The sequence below is a fragment of the Dryas octopetala genome, chromosome 9 (genome assembly GCF_963921425.1).
Source record: "Dryas octopetala chromosome 9, drDryOcto1.1, whole genome shotgun sequence".
Lineage (NCBI taxonomy): Eukaryota > Viridiplantae > Streptophyta > Magnoliopsida > Rosales > Rosaceae > Dryas > Dryas octopetala.
Window position 1 is genome coordinate 808,421 of NC_141374.1, and position 7,896 is coordinate 816,316.

Genomic DNA, 7,896 nt, shown 5'->3' on the forward strand with positions numbered 1-7,896 from the left:
TTTCATAGCATTTTAAAGAAGCTATTATAATTATTACTATAGCATTTTAAAATGCTATCGTTAAATTTTGCAAATATATAATAGTTATTGATTACATATTGCATTGCCTCCAAAATTATTTTTTTAGGCTTTTTAGATTGATACTCGAAATTTTTTATATATAGCTAGCATTTAGTATGAAAATTATATGCTATCAAGTATATATGTAAATTAAAATAAACAATTGGAACTAAAACACATCATTAAATATATTGGTCCTGAAATACAATAAATAGATGTTACTTCAAATACCAATGTTAAAACTGCATAAGTATAATAGTTTCACAAGTGTCATAGTTTCAAATTGACCTTTAAAAAACACTAATATTAAGGTCCTATAGTAACAAAAACGAGCCTAGCCTTCATGATACTCGAGTAACCTATTAACTATCCTCAAAATAAAGCATCCAATAGCCGAGTTTCTCCAAAATGCCAAAAAGAAACCATCCAATATCCAAGAGTCTCCAAACTGCCAAAAAGAAAATATCCAATATCCAAGTGCCTCCAAACTGCCAAAAAGAAAGTCCAATCATTTCTAAGTTTAGCCAAAGCCTTAATATAGACAAAATATAATATTTCTTAAACTTATAAAATCTTGCCGAGTAACAATTTCATATACCAGATTCACCAACTAAACAATGGCTACAATCAGCCATAATTAATTTTAATATACTCTACACAGTAGGCAAAAAAACTCATTCTTTTAGATTTTTCATGAAAAAGATGCACTTTAAAGTCATAAATGGCAAGGCAGTAGCCAAGCAATACAACATATACTTCACCTATCTTGAAAGATCATCTTCAACTTGGTTTTGATTCCCATTCCTAAACTTCCACGCAAGTTTGCTAGTGAAAGATCATATTGAAGACTTTCTTTTGTTTCCTCAGGTTTAACAGTGCAATTTAGGATGATTCAGCAACAGTAATATGTAAAGATAACCAATTCTAACGTTAATATAGAATATCACTAGAATATTATAGTGCTTGTGTTTGAAATAAACATAAGCCTAATAAAGTAGAAGCAATTGACCAAACATCCATCATCTTATACTCATCATGTCAGTATTACAGTTCAACCTTCCATAAAACTCAGACCAAGCCTAATTTGTTAGCTTTTAGCAGTAAGACATCAAACTTAGACCAAATAGACATAAAAAAAAAAAAATTTTAAAAAAGATATACATTTGAATTTAGAATAGACTTTGACCTTGGTGTAGGTTAACAGAGAACAAACATAGAGAATACTATTAAATTTTTTGTAGTAGTGACATGACTACAAATAGACTAAGTAATTGCAGAGATACATAAGGAAACATTACCTTCTCTTTCAACATCAGGTGCAAAGTGTCCTCAAATTTATCTTCTTATAGCATTCAATAACATGATTTTTGCCACCACTTCCATCCCAATTTCTTCTCCCATGATCAAGGATCATCCATCAACTAGATTTAACCAAAGATTTTATTTTCTATCAACTTTGGCATTTCCACCAGACTAATAATGCAAATACAAATGCAAATGCAAATAACAAAGCAGCAATATATACAAGTTCAATTTTTCCTTCTTAGTGTATAGCATGAATAAATAACTCAATCATTTGAGGACACACAAATAAATAAGTAGAGGTGACAAGCCTTATGCATACAGTACTTAATACCTTATTTCAAGAAACAAGTTGGCGCAAGAATTTAAGCTACCTGCCAGTTTCACTTCATAATTTGCATAGTATAAAACAAACATTCTTTATTTGGCAATCTAATAATTATTGCTTAAGCTACTTAGATGATTAATCTAATAATTAATATTTGTAAGAATCTAGTTTCTTCTTCTTTTCTATCACTTTTTCTGGAGAGAGAAATAAATGGTGTGCAAATAATAAATTAAGATTTTTTTTATTTTTTTATTTTTTTGTGATGGTAGGATTCGAAACTGGAAGGAGGGGTTGGGGCAAATTGGCCTTAGCCACCTCCTCTGTTAGTTGTTAGTTCTAAACTAATACTCTGTAGTAGCCAATCTTTGGTCTAATTAACTACTAGTCTAAGAGTTATTTCCAGCTGCCCTTCACTTCTCATCTCTTAGACCTCATTTGACTTATCACAAATAAGTAGAAAAACATACCAGCATTATCCAAATCCCCTTTTATTGTTCATTTGTTATTTGCCCAAAATTTCTCTTGAAATTTTAATATGCTGACTTCATAATTCGCAGAAAGCATACCCAAACATATTTATTCAATTTCTTTAAATTCATACAGCACCTAGACTAAATTAAGATACACAATTACTACACTAACAGCACATATATACTATAAGAGAGAAAGAGAGAGAGAGACCTTGGTGTTGTTTACCAGCAGCCTCCAATGGGTGAGCTTTCCAATTCCCGGTACAAGTATAATTAAGCAAGTGAGTAAAGAAGGAAGCTTTCACAAAGGGTTATCATTTTGTCTGCAGTTTCCAACAAAGTCAATCATCTCTCATTTTCTCTCAATAGATGCTAAATTGCTATTTCTCACTTCATTTCAAATTTCATCAACATCCAAGAAAAATGAAATATAGTAGCAAATCTCAGTATACACTTAATCACAAAATGCAATATAAATAGCAGCAAATCCAAGAAAAAAAAAATCAAAATTGCCTAACCCAACCCATAAAAATGGTAGGGCTTCTCTACAGATCACTTCAAGAGAACTAAATTTGACTAGAACCCATACATTAAATTCACCAACTATCTAAAAGTTTAAAAATTTTACAGAAAAGCCCCAAATTTCTTTGTGAAGTAAACAACGATCAAACTAGCAAACCCAAAAATCCATGGGCACAAAACACAGAATCGGAAAAAACCATAACAATTAGGTCGAAATTTACACAAAAGAAACAGAGAAACAATAAGAACGAAAAATTCACCTTTCGTTACTTTCTAGAGAAACCCCAACCTTTTTGAAAATCTCCGGTGGACGACGCTGCAACTCGAGACCCACGACAAATCAATGGCGAGAGGGTAGCAACAGTGGCGAGAGGGTGACGAGAGGACGTGATGATGGCGAGAGGGTGACGAGAGGGCTGCGAGAGAGAGGATCTGGCGAGGGAGAGATGGCTGCTAGGGAGAGAGACAGTGACCACTGAGGGGTGAGAAAGTGAGGAGAGGAGACTTCTCGATCTGTTTTCCTTTAGACATTGAAAAGAAAAAAAAACATAAACAAAAGAGCCCGGCCCATCATGTACCCATAGCGTTTTTAAAAATAATGCTACAACTATATTAAATATAATAGCACTTTTGACAAAATGCTATAATTCAATGCTATTATAGCCCTCTTTTGTTGTAGTGAGGCACATGGCCTTGGTCCTTTGGGCTAGGGTTATGCGCATGGCCCATGGTGCATGAGTTGCATGTGTGGTCCATGTCATGTGATGATGTGGCATGGTTGACCATTGACTTTGACCAAAAGATTCTCTAAAAGATTATGTCTAAGATTCTTCAAAGATTCCTTCCATATTCTGGATTCTTCTAGAAGATTCCCTCAAGATTCATTTTCACATTTTTTTTCATTTTTAGCTCAAAGTTGTCCCTTAGGCTCATTTCTCCATCATTGCTTAATTTAATCTACAAAACACTAAAACAAACTAACAAGACACAAAATATCGAGTTCTTACACTCTACGTTAAGGAGTTAGTATCATAAAATGATGCAAAATGAAACACTCAACAGTAAACTCCTTCCTAAACCCCCCTGTTTAGTTATTCTATTGATTAATTGAATTGATTTGTTGTGTATTAATCATTCCTTGTGGGATCGAACTCGTGCTTGTACGCTTTGATACTGATGCGATTCGTGCACTTGCGAGTATACTTAAAATGAGATATGTTTTTATTTTGTTCTAAGAAAACAATCAACAAAACCCACAAACCCGAAACCCGATTTCTCTCTCCCACCCCAACCCAGACATCTCTCTCTTTCCTCACCAGAAATCCCAGCCCCAACCCAGAAATTGGGGAAAAAGTTTGCTACAGGAGCCTCTGTTGTTAAGGTTTAATAGATTTTAACAATTGATTTTGAAATATTTTATGCCATATGTGTTATGTTTGTTAAGATTAATTTGGAATGAATGGTTTCAAGGGCCAACTGATAAGGATCAAATTGATGTTCAAGGGGATATAGCCTATGACATTGTGGAGTTCATTACAGATACATGGCCTGATGTAAGCTACTGCACTTATTGTTTCTCTTTCTTCAGTGTGATGTGTTTTAATTTTAATTGTGTTTAATTATTTTCTCACCTTTTGTTCAACAGAACATTCCCCCATGAGATAACCCATATTTTCTATTATTTAGCATTTTTCCCATAGATCTTTAAGTTTGTTATAAAAAATATTGTCTTTTCTTTGAGAGAGCTCCTTTCACCACAAATTGTGGTAGTTGAGCAACCCCTCTACATTAATTAATGCTTGGTTTTTAGATATCTATAAGAAATACCTTAGATTCCATGTTGTCCCTTGACTTGGTTCACTTGGAAGGCTTAGGGTTTGTTCTTCCCGGCCTAAGCAAGACAACATTTTTACATAAAATATACTAAATTACATTTTTTGAGCTTCAAAAAAAAAAAATCCTTCGTGATCGAGAGCATCAAAGTGATTTTTGGTGATCTCCTTTATAAGAAAATGTTAAATAGTAGTTAGGGTCATCAAGTGGGGGTTTGGATTCCAAAATCTTGGTCTTTTATTCCAATATTGTTTCAACTCCAAAACCTTAAAAGTGCTAAATTCCTAGTTCTTCCTCTCTATTTCCTTAGATCTATTTAGTTTTATAGTCTTTTGATTTTACCTTATTTTCTTTGCATTTATTTCCTTGCATTATATTTGTCTTTTTATTTCATCAAGAATCAACGATCAATCTCTTCAACTAGGTTAGATTTAAAGTTAATACAAGTTTAAATTTAGAGGAAATTACATATTTGGTCCACTTATTTTATACTTAGTTCAAATTTTGGTTCACGATCTTTTTTAAGCTTATTTTGGTCCACTAATTGTTCCACTTGTTCAATAAAGATTTCAGATTTGTTTTCTCAAATTTGTCTCGTCTTTTACCCTATTAAATCCCAGCCAAATTCAATGAACATATACTTATTTTAAAGCTATGCATCTCCTTTTTACAATCATATAAAGATCATTCAAATCGGAGTTCTAAAACTCAAGATAATTGGCCCCAAAGTAGGATACCCGAAACTACCTTTTCCTAGAAAATTTTTTAGATTTTTCAAACTTTACCAAACTTCAATTCTCTTTGATTCTAATACTCCAAATTGGTTTCTATGACTAATAAATGATAGAATATAACTTATACTTCAACTATAATTAAAGAAAACACAATAAAAAAGATTTAAAATCATAACTTAAAAAAGATATTGTGGACCAAAATTAAACTAGGTATAAAATAAGTAGAACAAAATTGAACTTAAAAAAGATCATGGACCAAATTGAACTAGCTATAAAATAAGTAGACCAAAATTATAATTTCCTCTTTAAACTTAAGTGTGTCTCTTTCTTAAACACTCTCTAGAGTTCGACACAGATTTTATACGAACCGTTCTACATGACTCGTATACTTGCAAGAAAATAAACAAATAAAATTTATCGACAACATTCGTATGATGATGACCATAAAAAAATCAAAGAAATAAATACGTATAAAATTTTAATAATTAGCTCATAAGGGAGAAGGACACTCTTATACATGCATATATATATATATATATAGAGTCAATTAGCTATATTTTTCCATTAAATTTCTACATATTAATGTCGCAGAATCTCCTACAGGTAATTGTCAAATGTACGTTTTCAATTAATAACTCATAAACAAACTCGATTACCCAAAATATTCCTAGAATGACTCTGTAACAGCTATATATATATATCATAATTAAGAAATGGAACCGATGAAGTTAAGCTAGATTATAATAATGCAAGGGGTATGAGTTCCGAGTTCCACCTAACATGACAGCATTTAACTAATTGATCCTAGGATAAAAGACGCCCCCAGTAATGTATATGAACATATTTATTCGAATTCGAAGCCAATGAGATCATCATCTGAAAACGAATATCCGCATATTCATGGGAAACCTCAAATATAGTCAAAGTAAATTCTTAAATCACAAAACGTCAAACCTGGTTCAGTTCCATTCATTGACTTCTCAAATTTCTTTATTGCATGTGTGTTGCAGATTCAACAGACAGAAAGAAATTAACACATACGTTAGTTATAACTTATATATATATATATAAAATATTTTTTGGTGCTGACTTTTGCAATTCACATTAAAATATATATATAAAATATTTTTCGGTGCTGACTTTTGCAATTCACATTAAAGGAAGAGTGTTGCTATTTGCACACTTTTTTTTTTTTTTTCCTTTTGTACAACCCAAAAACTTTATTTGGAAAATGACAAAAAACACCCAAAATAAAATTATCCAAAACCCCTATCTTCTATCTCTCCTTTCCTCTCTCTCCGTCACAGCACCCCCCACCCCAGACAAGAACCACATACCCCGTCGACCACCCCAGCCCCGCCCTGCCCCGTCAAGATCGGAGACCACCCTGGCCCGCCCCTCTCCCTCTCTCTCTCTCTCTCTCTCTCTCTCTCTGTGAAGCTGCTGAAGAGCACCAGAAAGGTAGTGTGGATCGTCAGCACGACGTTTCTGATCCTAGGGGTCCCACTCATCATTGGAATGGACAGCGAGCAGCAGTTCATCGAGCTCGAGTTGCAGCAGGCCAACATCCTCGGCACTGCCCCTACCAAGTAAAACTTGCTCAGAGAAGAAGAAGGCCCCTTTTTAATATTTTCATCTATGGATATGTTAATTTTTGAGATATTTGGCCTTTATTGTTATTGTTATATTCTAATTCTTACATTTTTTTTGGTAAATTGGAAGGCCTAATTCTTACAATTTTAACATGTGGGTTTGATTCCAAAATTTCCTCTCTTTCATCTCTGAGCTTTTTGCATAAGGGAAAGAGAGAGAGAGATGGGGGGAGGGTCTGGGTGGGTCGGGTAAAGGGGGAGGGGAGGGAGGTGGTCGGGTGAGGGGGAGGGGAGTGGGTGGGTCAGGTGAAGGGGGGAGGGAGGGAGGTGGTCCCTTGAGGGAGGGGGAGGGAGATGGGTGGGTCGGGTGAAGGGGTGGAGGTGGTCTGGTGAGGGGGGGGGGAGGGGCTGAGTGTGTGTGTGTGTGTGTTTTTTTTTTTTTTTTGTGAGTTGATGAGGTGTGTTTAGGATATTATATATGGTAATTGGGAGGGGTGCGCATGAGAAAATTCAATTGTGGGGGGAGTGTGGAGGGTGTGAATTGAGAAAAAGTGAGAAAATGGTGTGCAAAAAGGAAAAAAAAAAAAGTGTGCAAATAGCAACACTCAAGAAGAGTACCATCCATGCAACAAATTCAGTCAGATAAAAAATAAATTAATTGTTGAATTTTAATTTATTAAATAAATAAATAGCGCATTTTCACTAAAAACAATGGGAGCTAGGATAATGATAATGATCTGGTGAGGGATTGGGGGGGGGGGGGGCGGGAGGGGGAGGGGCTAAGTGTGTGTGTGTTTTTTTTTTTGTGAGTTGATGTGTGTTTAGGATATTATGGTAATTGGGAGGGGTGTATATGAGAAGATTCAATTATGGGAGGAGTGTAGGGGGTGTGAAGTGAGAAAAAGTGAAAAAACGATGTGCGAATAGCAGCACTCAAAAAAGTACCATCCATGCAACAAATTCAGTCAAATAAAAAATAAATTAATTATTGAACTTTAATTAATTAAATAAATAAATAGCGTATTTCACTAAAAACAATGAAAGGATAATGATCA

General features: G+C 34.2%; 1 long non-coding RNA gene across 2 annotated transcripts; it reads right to left on the reverse strand.

The window, feature by feature from the left end:
• Positions 1-389: 389 nt before the first annotated feature.
• On the reverse strand, positions 390-3,358 carry LOC147273042 (uncharacterized). Of its 2 annotated transcripts, XR_015119681.1 has the most exons (4): positions 2,943-3,358; positions 2,372-2,483; positions 1,359-1,481; positions 390-548 (listed from the first exon to the last, which is right to left on the reverse strand). It is a non-coding gene; the product is annotated as an uncharacterized LOC147273042 (long non-coding RNA). The 2 variants fall into 2 exon arrangements; XR_015119680.1 differs by having other exon boundaries at positions 2,372-3,358.
• Positions 3,359-7,896: the final 4,538 nt, after the last annotated feature.